This window comes from Alligator mississippiensis, chromosome 4, assembly GCF_030867095.1.
Source record: "Alligator mississippiensis isolate rAllMis1 chromosome 4, rAllMis1, whole genome shotgun sequence".
Classification (NCBI taxonomy): Eukaryota; Metazoa; Chordata; order Crocodylia; family Alligatoridae; genus Alligator; species Alligator mississippiensis.
Genome location: NC_081827.1, coordinates 34,020,675 through 34,048,088, shown reverse-complemented (window position 1 = coordinate 34,048,088; position 27,414 = coordinate 34,020,675). Strand labels below are relative to the sequence as shown.

The 27,414-nt window shown below is 40.4% G+C and overlaps 1 long non-coding RNA gene across 2 annotated transcripts; it reads right to left on the bottom strand.

The window, feature by feature from the left end:
• Window positions 1-148: 148 nt before the first annotated feature.
• On the bottom strand, window positions 149-24,751 carry LOC109283135 (uncharacterized). 2 transcript variants are annotated; one of them, XR_009461539.1, is made up of 5 exons: window positions 24,715-24,751; window positions 21,518-21,597; window positions 16,171-16,237; window positions 15,750-16,060; window positions 149-5,512 (listed from the first exon to the last, which is right to left on the bottom strand). It is a non-coding gene; the product is annotated as an uncharacterized LOC109283135 (long non-coding RNA). The 2 variants fall into 2 exon arrangements; XR_009461538.1 differs by lacking the exon at window positions 24,715-24,751 and adding an exon at window positions 22,803-24,682.
• Window positions 24,752-27,414: the final 2,663 nt, after the last annotated feature.

The following is a 27,414-nucleotide window of genomic DNA, read 5'->3' as shown; positions in this document are numbered from 1 at the left end:
TTAAATAGGTATTTCAATAACCTAAAAACTTCCTTTGTCTCCAGATGAGCAATGTCCTATTGCCTGGCACTTCTATGCCTTTAAATGCAAAAACCATCAATATTGACCACTTTTTTGGCAACACAATAAGAGGACTTGTTCCAAGTGGAAAGTTTTACCATTTATTTATTTAAAGTCACATTTAATATTATTAATAACAAAGGTACGAATTATTATGGTATACATTTAAGTAAAATAAAATACTTCAACTCAAATATCAAGTCTGTAACCTGTCATACATTGGACATTCTTAATCTAGGTATTCATTGGTATCACTATTTTCTTCAGATGACTCTAGAACAGTAGCTTTAACTGGCTCATCTGAATGTCCATTTTCATTGTTTAGAGGCAATTTCCCTCCTCCTGGCAGTCCATTTTTAGTATGTCACAGGTTCCAACACATCCATCACTGAAGTCCACCCAAAATTGTTGTTTGAAGGATTCCAGAGGAAGTCTTGCAGATTTATAGTGTGCCACTTGCCTCCATTTACATGCATGAGCAGTGGACAAACTATCACTCACAGGATCATTGTAAAGTATTGTGACAGTGAATAAAGCCAGTTTACTGAAGAGCTATTTAGTGAGCTCCTCATGTTTTCCAAGTTGTTGTATTATCTCCAGGTACATCAAATCTTTTGATTGTAAGATTCACTTCATTGATGTCACTTTACCACAGCCAGAGAAACCTCTGTGTTTACTCCAGTGAGTCCGTAAACCCCAAGAGCAGCAGACACTACATCACACGGTGGAAGTAATGAATGGCAGTATTAGTATGACAGTGTACTCCTGGTTTCTTCTTGTATAGCTGCATATCCTGCTCAGTCCCATAACTAACGTAGGAAGCATCAACCAATTCATCAGTGTCTTTGAAATCAAAAATGATGCTGCAGGAATTATCCATTTGAGCTGCATGGAAGAATACCCTTGTGTCACCCTCACACAGAGATTTCAATATAAAGCACACATCATGTTCTCCAGATTTCAAATCATAGCAGATGAGATTCATTGTGAAATACATGTCTGCATGGTGGATGTAAGGAAACATTCAAGAGGAAACATTGTAGTCTCATTTTGTTAGAATGTTTTGATAGAAATGAGTGCCAGAATGCTCCAGTAGGCATTTGCTGATCAGAAACAGGGTAGATGTTAGGAATAAACTCAAATGACTTCGAGTGATGCTGCTGCTCATGCTGTTTTGTATTAGTCTTCAACATTCCATCATCATAAACCTCATTAATGAAGTTAAATGCTACTTTTTGTGGGTGTTGACCAGCAACATACTTGAAGAGACTGAGGACATATTCAGACCGTGTCTTGCTTGTTCGGACTTTACTCCATATTGTTCCAACATCTATTAATGCATGATAATGTGACAGTGGTGAGATTGACCGGTTCATCAATGTTATGAACTTTGATTTAACAGGTTTGTAGAATGTCCCATCTGCTGTGAAGATAAAAAGGCCCAAGGAAGCATTTTGTATGGCGTGATGTCTTCTAAATTAATGGTACTCTCTTTTCTGTTGGTTGGAAGGTCAGTGACTTGTTTCATTGCAATATGGTTAACCAAGAGTCTTGCTTGCTCTTGGTTGGAGTTATCTTTGTCACAAAGATCTTGTTTTTCCTTGTGCTGATAGTGTCATGTATTGACTGAGTTCCAAAAGAAAGTCTCCCCAGAATGTTTTCCACCATCCCATTACCCTCATCATGGGCTGTGTGGAGACTCTTCCTTACCTCTTCTGTTGCTGGCTCTCTAAAGCAAAGGGAGAAAAGAGTTGGTTGATTCAGATCCCATGGATCCATGTTCCATTCTTTCAGAGCTGGCTTCACTGCCTCAACAACCTTACAGTCCATCGCCATTCTTGACAGACCCAGTTCTGCAAGATACAAGGTTGCTTGAAATGAGCCACCTGCTTTAGTTGTTCCCTTAACTGCATAATAACTGGTCTACTGAGTATGTTGATTGCAACCATGGATATATTCTAAGTAAATCCAATCCATCCCTCACTTCTTCAAGTATCTTAGATAGCTGACATTTCCATAAACTGCTAACAGTGTAAGTATTCTACTCCAAGTCAATGAGTACTCTTCAAAATTTGTTTCACCTCTCAAACAACGGTAATCTTGAAAGAGGATTTCAACATCAGTGATATAAGACAGAAAATACTTGGCCATATCTGATTCCCAACTAAGCACTTTTTCAAATACTAAATGTACCAATTCCTGAAAAGCAGTTGAACTGCTGAATTCATGTTGTCCATTTTCTGTAGTGAGATCTACCAACTATTTCAAGCTGTCAGTTGCTTGAGGAGTCTTCTGGATGTATCTATGGATTAACATAGTCAGTAATTTTTCTGTTACTAGTTTGTGGATGTGCATTCCTCTGTTGTAATGTTTAACAAATGTTCTAGGTGCACTACCTGCAGCCAGAACCCCTGAAGCAACAGCTTATTGTTCAAGACCACTACCAGCATATCTCAGAGCATTGAGATAAGATGTTTCTGTGTGAAATCCACCAAGTACCCCTTTCACATGAGGCCATCTCTTCTCATCTTCACAAAGGGCCTCTTCAATATATCTATACACTGTTTTATCTGCAACCAACTAAGTCACTGGCATCTTCTTCAGGTCAGTAACTTTTTGGCACCAATCCATCATGTCTATAACAAATTCTTTACTTGGAGGCTGTGTGTAACATTTCATATATGTTTCCCACATTGCTTTCAAGAGAGCAATGATATCCAGTAAATGCTGGGACACTTCCATATGGTTGAATCACTCAGAGACGTGCATGGGTGGTAAACCAGTGTTCCAATATTCCCTCAAAACTAACCTCTAATCTTCATGGTTATGACTGAGCATGTAATATGCCACTCCTATGATTTTTGGTGATAGCTGGGCAGAATAGACTTTTCTGAGCTTCAAGCTTTGGTATAACCATGGTTGTTGTTTCTGAAATAGTTCATTCTTGGTTAAATAAAATTGGTTGTACTATAATTATGTTTGTATAATGGCTTGCTTCAGAGCCTGATAACCCATTTTCATTGAAATCATTGTTATCCATGGCACCAGTACAAGGCTGGCCTAAAGCAATTTCAGTTGAACACAACTGACTATGCAGAATTGCTTCCAGTGTAGCCACTGAAAGCATTGTGGTCAGCTTTGTAGTGTTCCTGCAGCGCCCGTGCACACATTTCATCAAGAACATCATTATAAGATATGCTGAATTTAATTTCCTTCAAGATTTGGATAAGTTCCTTATTACCCGTCATATTGTGAACATACATAGTTAATGTGATTTACATTGGCTGTCACTTTCCTATGATTAGATGTAACAATCCTTCAAACAGAAAATGTACAGCTACTTTCAGTCATTCTGCAACCAATGTAAGGCTGTCTTCAAATGTAGAATGAGGATTGCCAAGTAATGCCACAAGATTGTGAATGTCATTCGGTATATTGTCCTCTTCCAGTTCATTGTTCCCATATGGTCTTGGGATTCCAGCCTCCATCTGATGCTTGGAGTAAGCTTGGCTACATTCTGTATCAGTTCTGGAGTATCTATACCCCAACTATTCACTGCACTTCCAACATATGCTCCTCTGTGATTGAGGGAATAAACTATGGATGATTCATTTGTTCAATACCTGCACTGAAACCCAATGTCTTTTCTAAAATGATCTTCAAGCTTCTTCCACAGAGATCATATAGCATGTCTGTCATCATCACAAGTATTTCATATTTCTTCATTGATGATTATCAAATCTCTTTGTAGCTGCTCATACTCGAAGACTATGTCTTGAAGTGTATACACTTCTATGTGGACTTCTACACTCTCAACAAGAGAAGCACAGAGCTAATGGAAAGCTTCATTCTGTTTTTCGGCTAACCATTTTTGCCATTGTTGGCAATCTTCTTCTTTAGTTTCTCTCACGTGCTTATTATAGACAGATCTGCAAAAATCATTTCCAGCACTCTTTATTATAACATGTCCAACACTGCCGCTTTCATTATTCCACCATCATCACTACAGTAAGTAACTAAGAATTGCAAACAATTCCTTTTGTTCTCATCTTGAACGTATTGGACTGCACCTACAAAAGTTTTCCAAACACCGTCTATTTCAATTCAGTGAAATTTTACAGATAACCTGTTGCATAGGGAGTCTCTAGTGCTCTTCCTTTCCTAGGGTTCTTCACAAATTACACAAAAAGAAACTAACAAGGAATATCCTTGACTACTTCTAACTCGTGATTCATTTGGTTCATCAGTAACTTCAGTATCAGTCTCTTTTGCAACACTTAACAGATTCTGTGCCTCTTGTGTACACTTCAGGTTAATATCTACAAGATTTTAACTTACTGTTTTTATGTATTTCTTTAGCTTATCATCAACCTGTATTCACTCATAAAGAGTATCAAATCTTTTGCATAATTCCTTCCACTCTTGGGCTAGGGACAGACATTACACATAAAACAATTTAAATGATCAGAAACTGGTTTAAACCTATAACAGAACAGATGTTCAGTGCACATAAACCAGTTTGAGAATGGCTGAAACCAGTTTGAGATAAATCTGGTTGAATGTAGTATCATACTTAACTGATTTTGCTCCAACCAGTTTATGCGATGTCTGTCCCAGACCCCTCACTGATTTAAGATAAACCAGACACCCCCATCATCCTGGCATGCTCTCTGGCATGGGCAGTGCCCTCTGCTCCACAGCAAGGCCTGTCCCTCCCCTCTGCTCCCTGGCTGGGGCTCCAGAGACTGCGAGCTGCTTTCCCACTCCCTTCACCACTCCCTGCTAAGCAGGAATTCCTCCCTCCCCTCTGCCTTGCTGAGAAGGTGTTTGTGTAGTACCTAGCAGACCACATGCTGGCTACAGTCCCTGTTTAATCAACAGGTAGAATCAACAAACAGAATCAACAAGTAGCTTGTAATGTCCCTCTGTTTTCTTTATTCTGTGATAAACACTGTTATCAATTCTCTGCTGGGTTAATCAGAACTCCTGCTGGAGCCTGGCCATGCCCTCTCAGCTCCATGTCATGGAAGGAAGGGAGGGCTGCTCTAGCACCCCCCGGCTTCTAGCCTGAGCCACTGCAGACATGTGCCTGCATTTCTGTGATATCTGTCCAGTTACAAAACTGATTTAGCCTGGCCAGGTTAGATTAACCTGCAAAGATTGAATCAATTCAGACTCAAGATTTTTGAATGTCTATCCCTAGCCTTGAGATTTTTGTGCAAGTTTATTCCATCCTGAGAAAGTTTCTGGAAAAGTTACTGTAAGAGGTTCTTTTTGGATGTTGATGGGTTTTTTCACATATGACACACATTCTTATTGAATGTTTTAGGTTTTTTCTTGGTTGATTCTGGTGGTGCTGCAACTAAAACTGCTGGCCTCTTGATTTGTTGGGAAGTTCCAGCCCCTGTTCTATTATCCATTGTTTTTTAACTATTCACCTTCTCTTCATTCACTAAAAAGAAGGAATAAAAAAAAAATGTAGCTAAGAAGTAACAACAAAAGGATAGGATTACCAAAACATTAAGAGTGCATACCATTATATGCTATATGTTGTGCCTTAAAAAGCAGTCAGTAATGTTGTTAGTTTGCATTTAAAGGCTTAGAGCTGCTAAACAATGGGCCATTACTCAACAAAAGACAATGCCAGTTTGTAGGTTATTGCAATACCTATTTAAAGTCATTTAGAAAATCAAAATCAGCCTCATAGGTACTATGATATTGACATTTATTCACCTGATAACTCATTTTTAAAGATGGTGGCCAAATGCCAAGATTAAAGAAGTGACCCCCAAGATAAATTTATTTCTTAGCACCTCAGGTATGAATTTCAAACATAAAAAATAGGTCCCTCTCAAAAAACATGCGGGCTTTATATATATGACTGAACTATAAATAATTTTTTTTCCAACTATTTAGTTGGTCCAATAAAAGATATCATATTTACCCAAAGAAACTTGTCTCCTTTAAATATGTTTTTGAAAGATCAGCATCATTAACCTTAAAAACAATATCTGTAGAGATTGTGAATTTAAAAATCTGTAACTCTTATTAATGCACTGACTTACATATGCTGTGCTAAATACTGGCAGACAGTCCCTTCCTCCTATTGCTTCCCACTCCTTCCTCCTACATACTACCCACCTGAGTAAGTCACAGGCAGAATCTAGCCATAAGCAATCATGCTGTTCTAATGCAGTAGGAGTGATTCTAGAAGATGAAGCATACAGATGACTGGAAAAAGCTGAGGCTTCTATTATTCTACTAAACTGCTCATTTTGTTTCTTTCTACACTTCTCTTTCACTGTTCTTGCTGTGTGCATCTGATCCCCCTAGCATGACACCCAGGTGTAAATTTTGTGGGGCCAGGACTTCATCTTTGTTTTTATAAAATATATAGAACAGCTGTGTTCTCTGATCTATTACTGGAATTCCTCTGTGTTACTACAGCAAAAATATATAATGTATAGCAGTAATAAAAAAATATTATTAATGACTATAAATATTGTATAAATGATTGTGGGAATGATAACAGTGTATAGGATCTATTGTTAGGATCCAACATTAGGGTTCATACAGACATTCAGGGATGTTAGAAGGAGATTAGAACATGTTAAAAATGGCCACCTGATCTAAGCTTGTTCAGCTAGTTAGGTGGATCTAAGTGCAAACAGTACAGAAGTTCAGGAAGGATAGATCAATCTAAAAATGGCTGACCCAATCTAAGTTAACCCCACCTCCAAGATAGTCTAAATTAGATTGGATTGGCCACAGATCTAACTGTCTTAAACTTCTGTACAGTTCACAATGAAGACCCAGGGCTGGGAAAGCCCAGCCACTGGCCCCAACTCTGGGGCTGTGCTTTTCCTACCATCCCCTCCCCACCCCAGGCGATTTTTACTATTTTTAGCCCCCTGACACTTCACCTTTTCCAACCCCCTCACAGACCAGCCAACCATCCCCCACCCCCTGCCCACAAAACTGCCCATCCCACCAGCCACTCCTCATGTAGGTTTTATCAGTGTTCACCAATGCCAGGAGCCAAGTACGTCAGTCCCAGTGGAGTGTGTGGGGGGGGGGCAGAGTTGGAGGGATGAGGGGGGTTGGTGGGGGGGCAAAGTGCCGGGAGGCTAAAAATAATAAAAATAGCCTGGGGTGTTGTTTGCCTGGTGGTGGGGGTCAGGAGGTGAATGGGATAGGAAAGAGAGCCTCCCTTCCCCTCAAGCCTTCCCATGGATCCCCTGAGACCCATTGATCCTGCCAAACCCTCCCAGACCCTGCCAACTCCTCCACAGACCCAACCTGCCCTTCTGATCCCTGCCCATGGACTCTACTTGCCCCCCCGATCTCTTCTACAATGTCACTTGTCCCCCATTCCCAATCCTTCCCACAGGCTCCACTTGCCCCCCAATGCTCTCAATCCCTGCTTCAGACCCTGTTAGCCCCCCAAACACCACTGTAGGTCCCATTAGCAGTCATGGCAGCAGTTATTTCTATGGTCCATCCTTCCCCTCCCTTCGCCACCCCTTCCCCCTCTCTCTCCTACTACAATTCATTCAAGTTTTAGGCCATATCTAGGGAATTGCTATCTAAAAGAGTAGCTAATCCAAATTCAGCTTTTGCTTTCATCAGTGTTCTGATGGATTTACACTTAAAACATTTCTATTAACACATGGTAATTTAAACAGTACATAAAAAATGATCTCTGAGTATTTCAAGCCTGAATCTTTAGCATCATATGTGTAGTTCCATCGAATGGGTCTGCTCATGTAAAGCAAACCCATTAGAGTGAAGAATCATCTTTATGTAACATTGATGTAAACTCTTAAAAAAAACTAATCCTTCATGTAATTGTTTATATGTTAGACCGCAGATTTTTTCAATCATACCAAACCATTCCATTTATCAGTTCAAATTCTTTGCTTCCATATGTATAAATATTAGTAGTGGCAATAACTGCAAATAATATTGTCTTTAACCTAAACTGCTTATTCTCTGCTTTTCTTTGCAGTGGTCCCAATTCAGCGAATGAAAAGTTTTAATTTTGTTGCTTTGCTGAAGAAGAGGGATTAAAGTTAACCATGTAATTCAGGGCTTTGCTGAATCTGGATGCCTGACTTCTGTCCCAATCTCCAAAACTGTGTTTCTGCCAGATAGGAGATTAAATAGTTAATGTATTAATAAATTAGTAGACCTGCTACTGGCTCCTAAAACTGTTCATTTCCTGCTTCTGCTGCATGGGGATGTGATATGGCATGTCTTTTTGTGCCAGAGATCAGATGAAAACAAGTATAAAATGGCATTTCCCTCCTCTTTTTATAAAAGAAAATATGAATTAGAGTGCTAAAGCTCACTATAGGAATATAAGTTCTTAGCTATCAGTGAATATGGAGAGGCTCCAGAATTTAACATGTTCTCTGGAGGTGAACCTCTGAAGCCAAGTTCTCTGGTACTGATTTTACATTATCTTGTCAACATGAACCAATATCTAACTCAGGCAATACTTCTCATTAGTTTTCATAGATGATGGCCTGTATAAACTTAAACAATAGTGTAATGTCAGAGTATAGCAAACTGCAGCACTTGTAAAAAACTGTAAACAATTCTGAAAATCTTGTTTCATTTTACCTGTACTTCCATCTCTCTTCGAGCTTATAATTTATGGTTGAGCTGCAGCATACATTTTAGGAAGTCATCCAATCTTAATTTAGAAAGACATCTAGTGATACTGAATCTTCAACCTCCATGAGTAAACTGTTACAATGGTTAAATAAATGATTAAATGTTTGGCTTCTAGTCCTAGGCCACATTTTTTCCAATTTTACCTTCTAGCTCCAGGAATGTTTTAGGTGTTTGTCTGGTGAAACATCTTCTGAATGTACATGTATATGTTAATTATTAATCCATCCCTTAACCTTCTTACAGATAAAGGCTTCTTCAGTCTCTAAGGCAGATCTTCAAGACCTGGATGAATTATTTGACTCTTTTCTGGAATCACCTGTCAGCATCCCTTTTAAAGAACTTGTAATAATTGTATCACTATATAATGAACCATTGTAGTAGCATGTAAAAACTTCTCCTAAATGACTTCATGACATTGGAAATTCAAAACACTTTGAGTCAAATTGTATTTCCCTGCTAAGACATATATGTGGAACAGTTATTAGTCATCTCAGTTATAGAATCATAGAAAAGTAGCACTGGAAGGGACCTCAGGAGGTCATCTAATTTAAGTCCCAGCTAAAGGCAGGATGCTCCCTGCCTAAAGTTAGCTAACAGCATCCTGTTTCACTTGGCAGAATAGTCTGAATTACAAGGACTTAGATAAATGCCTTTTGTGTGGCTACAATTCTGACCTGCTCAATTATGTTTGTCCTGATAAAAAGTTTATCTTTATGCTCATAAGTGATTTAGTGCTGCACCAGAAATATTAAAGTTCATTTATGTTCCATTGTCATTCAGGCTCACCAAGCATGCATGGGACTGTGTACAGGTGTAAGTCCCTGGAAAAAAAAACAAAACGAGCAACTGTTTGATGCCATTGTGTTCTAAAACCCCATAGTTAGAAACACAATATCTAGTCCAAAGGAGACTTGGGGAACCCCAGGTTTACATTTAAATCACTTCCCTGGAGATTATTTGAACCCTAACTTCCCATATTATGCAACAACCACAAAATAAAAGAAAAAAAAACACTAGTCAGGCAGAACTAAGAACACCTTCCTGTTGAGACTAGGCCACTGTGCAGCCTAGTAAGAGAGCATTCAGGAGGCAGAAGGACAACGGGCAAGAAAGAACCTGAATCTATGGCTGAACAAGATGAATGCTATCCCATCATAAGCCCTTGTTTCCAATGTTGTTTCCACATTTTGCATTATCAAGCAATTGGGAACAAACAGCACTGGGGACAGAGAAGAAGCATTTCAAATGGTGCTCCACCTACATGAAACTTCTTTCCATGGGACTGAAACAAGAGAAGCCCAGTTTACATTATTTGGAAAGACTTCAAATGCAGTCCGTATTACAGTATTGCTTCATACAGAAGGGCAATTCTGTATGAAGCAAAGGTGGGCCTTATGAAGGCACTACCCAGAATCTCTAAAAGGAAGAAGTATGTGCCTGTGTTTGCAGGGAGGAAAAGAAAGCCTGGAAAATCAGTCAATACAAACATCAATCTCTGATTTCCCTTTCAGAAAATAATGAATTGCACATATGTACAATATTCATCCTTCACCAGACCTCTGTTACTAGCCAACCCCAACTTGTGAAATAGTGTTTCTCCTGAAACCACACTTCTCCTAAAATCAGTTTCTCCTGACTGGGACACTTATCACTTCTCACTACACATACAAGTTACACAGAAATGAATCAGTGATTCATTTGTTTTCATCTTGCTGCAGGCCTAAGTCCCATCCCACTTGCACTGTTGCAACTCTCTTAGAGCAGATTGTGCCTTCTGCTACTAAAATATCATTTTAAATGGTCCTCTGACTTACCAAGGTATGAATTCAGGTGTCTGTGATGCATTTGGTATTAAAGAATTATTGGGTAAAATGCACAAACAATTTCAGGAGCAAGAAACAAAACCCAGGGCAGGGCTCATTTCCCTAAGCCATAGAGTGTGGCTTCCTTTTGCTTACTCATGTTCTGGCCCTATGACTCTTTTCCTTTTGGCTCCCCAATGACCCAGGTTTAAGGACACGGTTGGATGAACAGTGGGGGAGTGGAAAGTGCACAAATCTATGCTGCTTCATAGTTTGAAGACAAGATCAATCTTCTAAAACATACGGTCTACATTGTAAAACAACCTGAGGGAGTAGAAAGGATAGAACTCAGGTTTCCCATTTGCTTGGTAAATTCTCTAACTATAAGGCTATTTGTGGAAGAGAAGGAAGAGCCTGATGCTGCCCATTTGGGCATCTAACTTCCAGGACCAAAACAGCCCTGCTAAGGCATGTATGCCTTTTTGCAGTCAGAGAGCAGTAAGAGTCCAAGCAGGGGGGGTGTTAAATTTTCCTGTTTGAATAAAGAGCCACCTTCTTTCTGTATAATGGGAATGTGCTCTGGAGACATCTAATACTGCCCACTGAAATGAATGGGAGAGCTAGATTGCTTTGCAAGGCAATGTAGCATTTTCCTCCGGAGGTGAACAATCTGGCTACCCACTGGACACATCTACATAAGACGCATAAATGTGCATTAACATACTTTACTGCACAGTAAACACATGCATCCAGTTGTGTGAACGCTCACTACACAGTAAAAACCCTTAATTCCATGTACATTCGCTACCTGCAAATGCAAGTAGCAAATTTATGTGGGATTAGTTACTGCACAGTTACACACATGTAGAGACAACCCAGGAGCAAATTTGCTCCTGCATCTGCTCCCAGAGCTCCAGGCTGGGAGCCTTTCCTGCCCCCAGGCTGGGCTGCCTCTATGAGAGCCACTGGCTGTGGGCTTTAAAAGTCTGCAGATATTTTGAGCCCTGGGGCACACAAGCAGGGAACCTGAAGGCATTCCAGGCTCTGTGTCCCACTGGGCAGGCCACAGGCTAGCTGTTCCTGCCTGTCTGCCTACATGCCAGCACTGCTGCTTGGCACCGCAGTGCCACACAGCTGCCAGGAGAGTATCATCAATGCCAGCATGGTGCTGCAGGCTGCTACAGCCTCTGGCCGGGCCTGACAGCCCCCAGGCCCAGCTGCAGGTAGCTCTGGCCATCAGGACCAATGCCACCTGCCTGCAGCACACTCCCAGAAGCCTACCCTGAACCTGCAGGTATGAGGGCCATTGCCTCTGCTGTGCAGCTGCCAGTCCCTTGCTGGCTGTGCCCCTGCACTGGGTGCTGTAGGCATCTGCCCAGGGCTGGCTACATGGAGATTGCCACACAGGGGGCCCAGAGAGCCAAAGTGAGACCCACCATGGCATCCTTCTTTTCCAGGCCTGTGCCCACATCTGTACCCTCCACCTGGGGCCCCAACTAGACCAAGGAAGACACTGGCAACCTCATGGCACTGTGGGGCAAGGAAGAAGTGCAATACCAGTTCAATTGGGCACACGCTCCAAAGCCCACATCTACAACGGCCTGTCAGGCTGGATTTGGGAGCATGGGCACAACCAGTCAGCAGAGCATAAAGGTCAAAATCTTGTGGGCACAGTGGGTCACCATGACCGACCACAATCATTTGTCTGGCCATGCCCATAAGTCCACGTCCTTTATGCAGCAACTGATGGCCATCCTTGCACCCCAGGCTGTAGCCATTCTATCTTTAGCAACATAGGCAGGCTGCTCAAGCCCCTGCACCAGCCTAGCACCTCCAGTGACATGTTACCAGAATAGGGCCCCGTGGGTGTGCAGTGCACTGTCCTGCCCAGCCACTCAGGGAGCCCTGGCCAGTGCCTGCCTCACCAGCTCCACAGCCCGAGGACCAACCACAAGAGACAACTGCCCATGACACTGCCAGGTGCCAGCAGCACCAGCTGCTCCCAGGGGTGGGGCAGCCCCAGCCAGGCATCTGCACAGTGGACTTCTCTATTGTAGGACACTGCCCAGAACCAGATGCCATCACTGCCAGCCAGGTCCAAGTGGAGCTGCCAGCCATGCCAGCCCTGGCCACATGGTAAGCCCTGCACTGGGGGGAGGAGGGGGGGGAACAGGCAAGGGGAAGGATGTCCCTGTCCCTGCTCCTGCCCCCAAACCCTTCTCTGGCTCACAGGACCTCAGAGGAGGTCCTGTGGTTCCTTCACCAATAAGGAGGCCCTGGCCCAGCCCCCACCATGGGTGCCCCACAACCCAGCCCCCCAACCTGGGCTAAGCCCCACCATTCACCCTAGCATCACACAGGCGCAGAGCCGGAGCTGCCTGCAGTGCCACCAGGACTGCACACTGGCCCTACTAGGCCTGGACTCTGCCTACCAAGGGGGAGCTGCCTGTAATGGGGGAGCACCAGCTATTGTCATCCCTGGGTGAGCCCCCTGCCTGCCACACACATTACAAATCTGCAGAGCAGCAAATCTGCTCCCTAATCCCTGCATGTGTAATCACTTGCCTGAAAGTGCTTACTCCAGAGCAGTTTACACCAAAGTAAACTTCGGCCAGATCAAATGCATGTGTAGACGTGCCCACTGAAAAGAATAGGAAAAGCCTATGACTATACTGCTGAAATAGGATCCCTTCTAGATTCTGGCCTTCTACACATCAGGACCTTGCCACCAGCTACACATTAAATATCTAGTGGATAAATGAGCCCTTTAAGTTACTTCATTCCAAAACACTGTCCTCTACCTTTTAAAAGTGGCTAACTTACTTTCTTTTTTTCTCCCCACGGTGTATAATCTAACATTTAGTTATCACTCTACCAATCTCTGAGTCATTTCCAGATTTACAGAATGCAACATAGTTGTGGACCAACAAAATAAAATTTTAAAAAATGGCTTGGTTAGTGAAAATATGCGGGGAAATCCAAAACAAAATGATAATAGGTCTAAAAGATGCTTTTACAAAAATCATGATCCACAGCTTTTTTTAATGGAGCTCTAGGTATCATACATGATAATGAAGTGCCTTTCATTGTAATAGTAGCCAGGGAGAACCTTAAATTGTGATTATTGACTTTCAACATTGTTAAATCAGTTTGTTCAAGATAACCAGAATTCAAGAGCTTTAAAAGAATTGGCTGAGGAACAATTTTGATCATTTGTATTGATTTTCAGTAAGTCCTGAAATACTAGAAAAATTCGAGAGAATTACAGGAAAGCTGATGTTGGTATACACTTCTGTGACGCATTTGATTTGTTACTACATAACATTTTGTTAAGGAAACTTTGCTAAAGAAGTACAAACTTAAATGGATAAAATGTATTTCTAATAGGGTCCCATGGGGATTGCTTCTTGCTATTAAATCTCTTTATCAAAAACCTTAAGAAAACATAAAATGAGTACTGATGATCTTTGCAGATGATGCAAAGATGAAAAGAATGATAAATAATAAAGACCTATCTGCACTGGTAAGCAGGTACAAATTCCCAGTAAGAAAGCATGGCCAAAAAGGTTAATTCAGTCTGTTCCTGCATTGGGAGATACAAATGGAGATTTTTTTGAGGACTGGGGAAAGATGAGGAAAACTTATTGTAGGCACTGAGTCTAGTTGTTAATGAGGTTATGCTTGTTTTCTATCAAGGTTTATTGAGATGTTCAAAGGTTAGGCTATTTGAAAGTTACAACTGGAAGTCTGGCTGTATCCATGTATGCAGGAGTAAGGGGTTATAAAAAAGTCTCCTTTATGGACATTTTGTCTCAGTAGACCCTGCACAATAGAAAGAGAGTTGCTAGGTGCTATTCCCCTTCTTACATAAGTAGGTAGGAAATAGGAGCAGGAATAAGTTGAACCTTAGCTACAAATTATTCCTATGTCTCAATTTGTAACCTGTAAAGCAAGAATGCCGCAAAGCAGGAAATAGTCAGCAACAACATAAAGGATTGCAAAAAATCAGCTCTTCCCTTAGCGCCCTGGCAGATGTTGCACTTAAGACATGATTAACTTGCTGATCGCATCTTAAATAATCACCTGGCCCCATATTCAGGCAATTAATGGCCTGATAAAATGAGAAACCAGCCACAATTATTCCACAATATATGTATAATATTTTTGTTACTGGTTTCCATCGTATCTTAAATTAAATGTGCTGCAGGGTCCCTCCCATGCAACCTGATGTTAGCTTAATGGCAGGACTTCATTTATAGCTCATCCATGTCAACAGCTTGACAGCTGTGTGGTGCAGCCCTGCTTGGGGCCACATCCTGCTTTTTTCAGGGTGCCAAGTCAAGAGGAGCTCATCAGCTGTGCTGGAGTGCCATGTTTCAGGAAGGCATGGCAGATCAAAGAAGAGAGAGGAAGCACAGTGGCAGATAGGACAGGGAGCAGAAAGTAGAGGGTCAGTTTAGGGAGGAAGCAGAAAACAAAGAGGTATCAAGCATGCAGCACAGGTGAGAAACAAGAAAGCAGAAAGGCAGGTTGGGCAGTAGCACTGAGGGAAGGTGTAGGGCTCATTTGTGACACACCTATCTAAAGGGTTGCCCCCTCCCCCCGACTCTTGTACACTAGTAGGTTAGTACAGTAGGAAAACCTAGCCTAGCAAAATAGACCAAAGCACCAAAAACAAATTATTGAAACAGACATTTTAAAATGAAAGAGTTTATTTCTGGAATTTTCAAAAGGAATGTTGGTGTCATGTAGAAACTGAAACAAAGAAACCAAGGTATCTTGGCTCCTAATCCATCCAGAGAAGTTAATTTACTGCACATGGATTTTAGACCAGCTAAGGGGTAGCTCATATTTTTACTCCCTGGGTACTGAACAGGCATCAGTTAGTGATTCAAAGACCCTGGCATACATTCATTTACTGGCTCTCAAAGTAACAATGTTGTCAACAAAAGATACAATTATATAATGCTGACTAATTTAGAAATCTTTTCAAAAGCAGATAAAGGAGTATTTAAGACATTGTTTATTTTAATGGTGGGATGCTCAACTACTGTTCTTCAGTTTGAAAACACTAACAGTTTTGAAATTTCAGCTAACCAAATTATGCAAAAGCCTACCTTTAAAATATTTTGAAAACGAATATTATCATCCTGATTTCAATACTGCTGTATAAGTACCAACAACCTCAAAAGAAAATCAAACACATACCCATCGCTTGTGGTCTTCTGAGTTAGGAGTGATATCTTTGAGAGACTGATTCACAGAAGTTTTACTTGGAGAAATGTGTATTAGGCATTAGAGACCTGTCTTTCAAATGTTTCAGCAGTTCTCTCGTAAAGAGCAGCACTCCACATAACAATAGATCTTTCTGAAGACACAGTGCCAGTGGTAAGAGTTCACCTAGAACAACTCTCTAACAAGCTGAAATGAAAATACTTGATCCTTGGTACAAACTGATTGAGAAAAAATGGCAAAAATCCATGTAGATGAGTGTGATAAGTTGCATGTTTCTTAGGTATCTGTAGGGAACACAGTAGAAATCTATCAGATTCTAAAACAAATGAAGCACTTCCATGTGCATCCATGAATATGATACTGCTTAATAACTGAAAGTACAAGTCTTACTTACAGGAGTAACTCTTTTACATCATGTGATAGGGGCTTGTGGTTTTCTTGTTGAAGGTCTCTAGATTAATCTATCCGAAATATGGTGCATGTAGAAATACAAAGTAAAGTGTCAAAGTCTAAAATATAACAGATAGACCTTTATTTCATTCTCAGGGGAAGAATAAATGGATGAAAAAATTTCTATCTGGCATAATCATAGTCAGGGCATAAATCCATTTACAGCCTAAAGCCTGTCATTCTTCACATTTGACCATTGTAGATTTGAAAAGATAGTGAACAAGTGTTAACAGAAGGCCTGGCCCTGAATGACAGTAAATATTATGAAGTGGAAGAGAAATCTAAGTTTGGGAACTGTTTGCATCTGTCTTAGGAGACCTACTCACTGTCAGCTACTCATAAATGTAGGCAGACTGTGCACATTTAGCACTTCATGGAAATGTCAACAGTGATTAGTAGCAAAACAAATGGTGGCAACATTATCCACAAGGAATACCAATAGAAACTGAGCCAGTAAGGACTACCTTGAAAGGGAGTTTTCAAAGTCTGTGACAGTGCAATGCTACTGAGGCATTTTTTTTACATTTGCCAAAACTGGGGCTTAAACAAATGCGCTATAGTGCTCCACACATGTCATTTGTCAAAGAAGGGAATTTGCTTAGTGACATTTGAAACAGGAAGGAGATGTAAATATTAGCTCCGTTCTCTGTAAAGCAGTGTGCCATAGTGCGCTGAATGAAACTGATATGGACAAGAGATTAGCATGAAAAAGTAAAAAACTGAACATGTGAAAATATTTCTTGAACTGTACGCAGTCTTTATTGAAGCTCTAGTGCAACTATAATAAGTTTATAAAAAGTTGTATATTCAAAATGAATTAATCATTGCTACAAGTCCAGGAGACAATGTCTATAGCTTTAAAAGCATCATGTCTTCTTGAAAACTATAAAGTATGATGGCACAAGCCCAGTGTTTCAAGTTGTTTTCATATAACCAGCTGAGATGAAATCATCTTTTTCTCAGTCACTGAAGCCAATTATCACAGAGCCTTTCAAGTGTTAGGAGGCTAGAAGAAAAAAAAGTCCAACTTATTTGTATGAAGGCCAGAAAATGCCTGGCTCTTCAGGCAACTGCAATTGCAAATGAATGTAGGTGGTCTTCATGGGCATCTTTAACTTAGTACTGCCTTACACTAACGTCCCCAAGCAAGAATGCTTAATTTGATTTTCGGTCACATTGAATACTGAATTATAATTCTGGAAACACTGAAAACTAGCCTGGAGTGAATTCATTTTAATATAGTTTGAAACTTTGTTTCCAATCTCAACTTTCTCCAATGACAGTATAATCAGTAAGATAATTAGAAGGTTAACTGCAAAATTATTGCCTCACACTGGACGCATATGAGAAAATGTCTGTGTTGTTTTATTTTATTGCTTTGGAACTTGGCACAAAGTTACTGAAATTTGTCAGTCTCTCTCATGTATTTGTAAATGGGAGTGTGGAAATTGTTTTCTTATTGAACCTAAATGTCAAGGAATAGATAGCATCAGTACATTTAAAAAATGCATAGGGCACTGGAAGGCTCAAAGTATTAACAGTGGTATAATCCATAAATATAGCCATGGTCAACAATGAGCTGATTCCACGAACAGCCAGCACGTAGTGGCCAGAAATTAAATAGTTAAGATGATGTTTAGTTCCTTCATTGTAAAAAATGGCTGGTCCATTTCCCTGTTGGAGACCAGACAAGGAATTGAGGTTCGAGGGGAAATTAGGTCTGGTTACACAAGGACTGGGAAAAGGTTCCATAGACAAAGAGGACACTGAGATTGGATGAAAAGCTGGAAGAGATAGTCTGAAAATAGGAGCCAGGAGGGACAGGGAACCTTTAATGAGGATTCAAGGCTACCTAGGAGAGAAATGGATAGTAGAGGTGGGGGAAAGAAACACTACTGATCACCATGGCTAATCCTGGCATACAAGAGTATTGGAGGTTTCTGATGCTACAGGGCATGAGGCAAGGTGGAAGCAAGAATGAAACTGCAACTCAGAGACAGAAGGAAGTCCAGTTGGCTGTCCAACTTGATTGGGCTTGAAGCATGAATGGATCCTGCCACTTGAATTGCCTTTGCACACACTACCTCTGGAAGCAGAAGCAGCATAGTTTTAGTGGTCTGGGTAGTGTCATATAATCGAGTCCTTACTCTTCTGCTTCTGGAGCAACCTCATGCAGACCCTACTTGCTTGGCCATGGGATCACACAGAAGCAGTCAGGAAAAAGGGGACTCTAAGATTGTGAGGTAGCAAGAGTGCCTTTGAACAGAAGCAGACAGAAAATTCCTTGTCTCCTCCAGTCTGTATGTGAAATCTAACAAGCCCCGTTCCTCCTCAACCCACCCACGCAAACTTCAGTAGTCCTTCTTCAGCACCACCTTACTTTATAGAGGGGTGCACTACTCCTTTCCCTTCCCAACTACCCTACATGCTCTCCCACAGTCCCTTTTTCTCACAATCTTTTGCACAGTCCAGATGGGTCTTAGAGTCTTGGTCAGGGCTCTGTGCAGCTTCATAGGCTTTTGATAAGTGTGAGTGAGAGTGGCTCATGGTTCTACCTCAAGAGAGTGAGTAGGGACCCCAAACTTGAATGAGGTCAATGATGTAGTATACTAAGGGGAACATACAGCTGTCCTTCCCCTATAGATGCATTTTAGACCAGTCTGACACTACCGTAAAAGAATAACTTGGACAGTAAGAAAAGTTGGAAGGAGGTATGTCATTTATTAGATAACCCCTGATTAAACTTCTGCAACATAATCCAGCTCCACATTGTGGGGAAGTTAGACACTTGAAGAAGATAAGGCCTTGACTCAGAACAGCTAACTTCACTCCCTGGCTCTGTAGACTAACACTGGACAAGTCTAATCTGTGCCTTGATCCTCTGCCTACAAAACGATGGGAAATGCTATTTGAGGATGGCTCAAGAGATGATAATTTGCATGTGACTAAATTTTACAAATTAGGACCTGTATAACTATAGTTTCTGAGTCATCATGTCCACTTCTGTGCTTGGTAAAGCTTATATATTACCCTTTTCTCAAGACTATATGTTAAACCAATTTCTCTTTCCAAATCACAGCATTTATTTGTCATTTTATCCACACTGGACCCTCATAACAAAAAGGAGGTTCCATTAATAACATGTTGTTTAATATGCCACAATAACTTTTCATATGAGCACTGAAGAGAGCAGAGCACAAAGAGCAAGCAATAAGTGATATCATAAAAGCATGAAAGTCATTCTCAAAAACCGATATGTGAAGGAAATAATGAGCTATTAATTTTAAAATATATGTTGTCACAGTGACACTATGGAGATACCATCTCTATACTAAATTGTCAAGCTAAGTCCCTAACGTGTTATTTTTACAGAAATGCTGCTCAAGTGAGACTATAAATTCTGTACAAATCTTCCAGTTATTTACTAAGTGATTAAACCAATGCAGTTTATTACGGTTGTACTAAGGTATTTTTGCCTGGGATCTTAAAAAAATTGCTGCCTCAAATATGCCCTTTTGCTGCACTTTATCAATATTGATTTTACTTTTTATCTTATTTGGTCATTTGTTTCTTTATTTTTTTCGCTAAGATTCACATCTTGATACTATTCACAAAAAAATGTTTCCCCTGCTCCTTTTAAAGATAATCTTGTTTATCATAGAATTACTCAGTTTTTAAAAAAAAAATTGTATTTAAAGTATTTATTTAAATAAGCAAATTATTCAAAATGTACAAATTAGTTAATGTAATATAGATTATTTAATTCAATAGTTTATGAATACATTATGCATGCACTATTTAAATAATTTTATATTTCAGAGTCTTCCTATGCCTGAAGAAGGGTGTTTATGCCCGAAAGCTTCCAAAGAACATTTTTCCAACTATTTAGTTGGCCTAATAAAAGATATCACATCTACCCAAAGAACCTTGCCTGCCTGTGTCTGGGAGCCACTCTAATTAAAGTGCCCAGAGCATCTCATGTATCAGGGTCAAATGAGCTTTAGATACAGTACCCCCGCCACCATTTTGAAGCACGGGGGTTCTGATGCACAACACGTGGGAGGCTGCTGGAGCACAGTAATTGCCACACTCCAGCAGACTCGATTAATCAAGTCTGCTCTGACACACTGGAATTACGGTGCATTGGAGCAGCCTTCTTGCTTGTGTGTAGGCACCCCTAGATACCTTCTTGCATAATTATCTGGCTAAATACTTATGAAAATCTGCCTTACACTGCCCAATGCAAAGCTCATTGAAGTATATGGGGGTCTCTTTATTGACTTTGAAAGCTCATGAATCAAGCTTCTGATTTTTTATAGTGATCAGCACGTCTTTAAGGTGGTGACTCTATACTGTTTTTCTCACATGCAACACACATTCCTCCCTCCCCTCCCCCCCCCCGCCCCCCACAACATTAGGGTTCATGTGCTAAGTAGGGCAGAAAATCAGCTTCCCAAGATAGAATCACCCTTTGCTCTGACTCGTTTTCCACAATACAGCATCTGTTGCATTACTATTCAGGCAGCTGAGGGTGTTAATTGACTTAATGGCTCACTGTTCTCCATTCCATGTGTGTTAACTATTGTCGCTCTTTTTAATGATTTTGATGCTCCACTACTCAAGCGAACCCTTTTGTTGGGCATTTTTTCTGTCTGCTAGCTACTCCTTGTCTCTCTCTTTCTCTTTCAGAGCCTTGAAGACTCTTCAGCTCTTCTCAAAATCAGAAAACCACCCCTGGGGACCAGTCTTTAGTAGTATCTATGAAGGGTGAGTCACTGAAGTGAGTCAGCTGAAGATTAAGCTCTGTTTCTGCTCTATGCAACCATAACTCTGGTAAAATCTTTTCTTTTTCTTTCTGCCTTTCAAAAACAAAGTGTCCATTATATTCCAGGGCCTGGTGTATGTGAGAAAATACAGCATTATTAATCTGTTTTATTCAAATAAAACTCTGACGGTTGTCCATATTGTCCCCTACATAAAGAAAAACTTCCCAATATAGTTCACCAAGCCACTAGTTTCAAATAATTCAAGAACTTCCTTAAACTCACTTCTTCACAAGGGCCATTTCACATGAAGTGACTCAGCAGTACCACTATTATACACACATTAAAACAACACCATAATCACTGAAGTGATAAGAAATGCAGTAGTCTTAAGTGAGGCATCACAAGATTGCCTCTTCATGTCCATTGTCTCTCCTCAATCTGCTAACTTGCTCCAGTGAATTAAATTCACGGTATCATATTTTAATTAGTGCCAGTGAAACTACCCAAATGCATAAGGTTTCTTACATGGTAGGTGTCTGCAGGAGTAGGCCTTTATATTGTGAAGTCCTTAGGTCACCAGCCTTTCTATTTGTTTCTGTAAAACACTGAGGACAATTGTTTGAATAACAATAACAATGGGAAAAATAGTGACATGGGGTCAGTTCTCCTTAATAATAATTATACTATGTTACAGTTATTGGATCTGTTATTGTTCCCACTACATTCAGTTGGTCCTGCTTCAGTCCTATTTTGTATTTTATGTCCTGGAATTAAATAAATACATTTTAATCTTTTTCTTTTACTCTGGTTATTATAAAAAGAACTAACAATTCAACAGGAAAAATGCACATGTTCCATGTAGACTTACCCCCAAATTCTGTTTATGATTTCAGTTCATTAAATCCCTCCCCTATTCTAAGATGAATCTTACATTAACACAGTGAGCCAATTTTTCTGCTGTGTGACAGAAACATAGGCAGATCCAGGATTTTTAAAAGGGGTGTTCAGGAGCAGCAACAGGTGCTGCAGGGATAGCTGCACGGGTAGCTGCACTCCCCTGTTCACAGCTTTGTCCCCTGCATGTAGGCAGGCAGACCCCAGCCTGGGAAAAGCAAATCTAGGCTTTTTCTTTTTTTTTAAGGTCCTGAATCGGGTACGAACCCTCCCACCATCAGCACAGTCTCCCTTCCTCTCCATGTTCAGTGGTAACTCCACTTCCTACCCACTACTCCCCTTCCTTCTCTTATTGTTCTGACCACCGGAAGGATAGACCTGCCCTTGGTTGCCACTGTCCTGGCCACTCCTGCTCTGCTGTACCTAGGGCTGCAGGAAGCACCTGTATTGGAAGCTGGTCTTAGTTGGGACAACACTGGTAGCAGGCAGGTTCCGGGTGACTGGTGCCTCCTGAGTCTGGGGGCAGTCCTGGGGGCAGACCAAAAGCCCCATATCCACTCCTATACTTCTGTGCCATGGCTTAGTGCTCCCCCACCCCACCCTCCCCACGGCCCGCATGGCAAAAAAACTGGACAGTCCTGAGTCGGGGGCCCATCTCAAGGGGGGCACATGCCCCCGTGTATCCCCCTTATTAGTCACCTGTGGGCAGGTTCCCCCTCCCTGCTCCCATTCCCATGATAGCAGGGAACAAACAGGGTGACCAGGCAGGAAGCTGCACCTGGCTCCCTGGACAGCCCATCTGGAGTAGGGCAGGAGCTAACTTCTGGTGACAGCTGCAGTGGTGAGAAGAGGAAGGGGAGGCTTGGGAGAGAGGTGCCACTGAGCACAGAGGAAAAGAGAATGGAGGAACTCTTACCTGCTTTGGGGACTAAAAATATGTGCTTGCTGCTCCTACAATGTGATCCAAAACGGGGTGTAACCATGCCACTGCACCAGCTGGATCTACCCCTGTCTCACACATAGAGGCAGGATGACACTTACAAACTCATTCACACCGGTGTAGTAAATCAGGTTTGTAACTCTTGCTTTCAAAAGTGAAAGGCTAGTACAAATAAGTAGCTATACCAGCTACAATAAGTGGTCATGAAAAGTAAATTAGATTAGATGATATTATATAAATGGTTAGAGGCACAGGGCTAAATTTTCAGAAGTGCTTGATGCTGCTCTCAGTATAATCTTTACTATGTCTTTAGAAAGTTTTGGCTTAAAGACAAATGATCTAAGTTCAGGGCTTTTCAAATCTAGATTTCTGCTTGGAGCCTCCCTCCACAAACCTCAAGGAACATCTTTATTTTGCTATTGCAGCATTTTTTTGGGTCTCAGCTAATTGCCTGGAGCATTTCTTGGTGGCTTTTCTTCTCTTATTCTCTTGGCCTCTCAACAAGGCACATGGCTCATTACACTGTTGTTCTCTAATTATTTGGGGGAAAATATCTTGCATAAAAATGAATATATTTATAAATATGGTTGCTAGATGACAAGAATGTCATGCTGAATAAAAAAATGTATAATACTGTAAGTTGAATAATTAAAATTAGAAGACATAAAACTGTTACCCTTTTCTTGATGACAAGCAAAAATTAAACTTCCACCACTATATCATACAGCATAATAGGTGGCTATTTCATTCCTACAGTGTCTTTCCATTGCATAATTAGCAGGGTCTGTGGGGAAATTGGTGGGATTGGAGCACTAGCAGGGTCTGCAGGGGGCTAGTAGGGTATGCAGGTGGTTATGGGGTCCAGGAGGGTATGGTCAGATCAGGAAGCTACCAGGGTTCATGCAGGGATTTAGGGAGATCAGAGGGACTTTGGCAGGATTGAAGAGGCTCTCCAATCTTGTAAACCCCCCAGATTATCCCCTCAATGCCACTGAACACAAACCACAAGCCACTCCCTGGGCTTATTTTACAGGTGTCCACCACTCCCAGGAGTCTGATTCAAGTAAATCAGGGTGGGAGGAGGGGTGCACAGAGCATCAAATAGGCCTGTCCAATGTGGAATTTTGTAGATATTATCACAAGGTGGAAGTGAGGATCCTGATAAATGATATGTGATATCAAAATCAAACCTTGCATTATGAAAAAACTACCAACTTCTTGCCTAGCAGCAGAAAAAGGACCTAAGAGAATGACTAGCTAGGTGCCTAATTCAGACGATGAGAGATAAATATAATTTAACACCCTTTCTTCACCCATGTCAGGCTCCTTTGTTATTCTGAGCATGCCTAAATTAGGCAGTGTGCATACAAATGGCTCCTTATTTATTTCTCTTCAGTGCAAAGGATAAAGCTAGTGCTTCACTTATCTGTGTTTATGCATGGTCTCCACTCTGACTTGTGCCAGAGTGCAGAAGCCATGAACATTGCATAAGGGTTTACAGCATCAAGACCTTTGTGCAAAAGCAGAAAATTAATCTAAGGAGTCTGCATGTCTGCACTGCAATGTTACTGAATGATAAACTACCATTTTTTTTTCCTTTCAGAGAAATAGTAAGATATAATGGGATCAAAATATAATAGTGCTATGTTGCAAGCCACAACAGATTAAATAATATCTAGGTAGACGTCAAGACAAATGTTTCCCCCTCACATCAATTCATTGCAACACCAAATAAATTGTAAAAGAAGCATTTATAAAGAAATGCCAGTATGTGGGTCAACTTATTTGTTAGATTTTCTTTTTGAAAGGTAATTTCAAAACTAATCTGAACACACTTTACCAGCCTATCTGCTGCAAAACATGCCTGATATATCTAAGTGGAACATACCTGTTGTGCTTCTGAATATTGTAGACTTGTCTTCTTTAATGGTAGGTTAGGAATGACGCTTTTATATTAGTTAGGGCTGGCCAGAAAACAAGAATGTGTGTAATATGTTGCAGTTGTAGGCTGACTCAGCATTAGGATGATAAAGAACAAATTTCAATTTTCTACCCCCACTCCTTCCCTCCCTCCCTTCGCACCCAGTAAAAATGCACTGAGAGAGATATGTGCTAATCTGCAATTTTAAAAAAAACAACCAAAAAAACCCAACCAAAAGCAGGTTGAAGTCCATGCTTTGGTTAGAGCAGAACAAAGATTTCCATCCCAAGCACACAGTTAACAAATTGGACTATTGGCTATTCTGAATTGAGGGCTCCTTTTCTCTCTTTTATGTTGACCAGAGATTCTATCTGGAACCTAGGAAACCCTTCCTGATGAAAGTGTTGGGGAAAAAAATGTCAGTTCTGATAGTCAGAGTTATTTTTAGAGAAAAAAGTGTTTCATCCAAAAATTGCCAGTCAACTCTAATCCTGACCTCCATGAATCTATATGGTCTGGATAAAGCTCACACACAGGTCTAAATCACCCTGCTTTTGAAATTTCCAAAAACAAAACCCAACAAACTAATTCCTTAAAAAAAAAAACCCTACAAAGATAAAACAATGTACAGCCCCATTGGTGCATCTGTGGTGTTAACATTCCACCATTCAACAGAATATTAAGCTCATTGTGTACTTTTTGTTCCTGAAATTGCTGAAATCCTGGAAAACTGTTAATCAAATTTAGTTATAAGCCAATGCCAAACATTCATAGAGATGAGGCAGATGAGGCTAATAATGACTGTTGTTTTGAAGCTTTATTCCATGGTATGTGTAAAAAAAGAGAAAAAACACTGTTCTTTCATTTGCCATTGTTCCTTCACAGTGAGAGAAAATAGTAGGCTTGTTCTACACCACTTAGGATGAGCATACAATACAAAATTATTTTCAATAAAATAGCTCCATTTTAATGAGTGCAAACTCATTCTATAGATCATCCCAAATCATTTGGATGAGATTGATTTAATAGATCTAAAGAAACATAGTTTGGATGTACTGTGATTTTAAAAAAAGAAAAGAAAAGAACCCCCCCCCCCACCAAGATTTAGCAAGCTTACTCGCAGACAAAGAACTGCTCAAACAAGAGGAGTACATTAAGCTCTATATTAATTATATTAAGAGTTATCACAGCAATAGATTTCACATGACAGAAAGGTGAATGTGAAGGGGGAGGGGGAAGATAATTTTTGATGCAGAGACTCCCTCTCTCCCTTTCTCTCTCTGCTGCACACCCACACACAATAAAGACTTGAAATAACAAGCAGAATGGCCTTAATAGATAGTCTATTTCTAATTGTTTCAGCTAGAGTGGTGTGAGCTTTCTTTCAATATGATGGGAAACACATTTCATAGTCGGGTTTTTTTTCCCCTTTCACTAAAAAATACCAAGCAAGTGCTTGGTCTTAATAGACTTGCATAAGTGTTCCTCTTAGCAAAGAACTATTCTCTGCTACAAGAACAACACAGATTTCTCCCCTGAATATCTTGCCTTAATGAGTTCTTTTTTCCATCACTGGATAGTAAAGGTGAATTCTCTTGAATTTTGAAAATATTGTTTCTGAATTTTTGTCAGCATTTAAGCAAGCTCTCTCATTGGAATGCCCTAAAGGTTGAGCACTTAGAAAGCATTACCCCACTGTGTCACTGCAGTATCTTGAAGGACAAATGAAATTCATCTGAATGCTATTAATGATTTACAAAAAGTCCATCATCATAACCTGAGAGCACAAAAAGATTTGGAACTGCTGGGTTTTGTTCTATTTATTACCCATTCTTTCTCTCACTGAAATATATTTTAAGAAATAATTCCTTTTAAGTTCATATGGGGGGAAAAGAGCTAACACCATATTTGATATTTTAGATTTTGAACATATGTGTATAATAAAACAATGGAAACAAGAGAGGCCTTGGTACAATAATTGGTGAAGTTCATATCCTCAGGATGCTGATCATCTGCATAAAGAGCAAAGAATTACATGCCAAGAAGACATAAAGACAGAAGACCTTCTTTACCTATCTGAGTTGTTTTGCTAATCATCAATCAAAGCTGTTATCTAAAATGCAGAACCTGTCACTAACCTAAAATAATTACAAATTAAGATAATAGGATATATACCTCTTTAGATGTTTAGTAATAAAATAGTATTCTGTAAATATTTTGCTCAGGAAATATTTCAGTTTAAGTTGATCTAGATCAGATATAATCTAAAGTGCTAATAGAAACACCTTACCTATGGCTGTAGAGAAACTTGATGGCATTTGTGGCTGGGAATGCTTCCCATAATAAATACCTCTGATGCTCAAAATTGGTATTTTGGCTGCCTACATTAATCTCCATCTGTTATACCACACCTGTGTCCACTCACAGGGTGATAACATCATTAGGGCTATAAGCCAAGCAAGGATGTTTTAAAAATCAGAAGCCTGAGGATTATGTCTAATGCTCTCTCTCCTACAAGAATCCCCTACTGTGTGACAACATTGCCCCATAAGCCTTTCACACTTGCATTTCTATTCAAATTAGAGCATGACTGCATGTTAATTAACCAACACCACCTTCTCATTGTCTGGTTTTGAGGATATCAAAGTTCAAACTATAGAAGGTCAT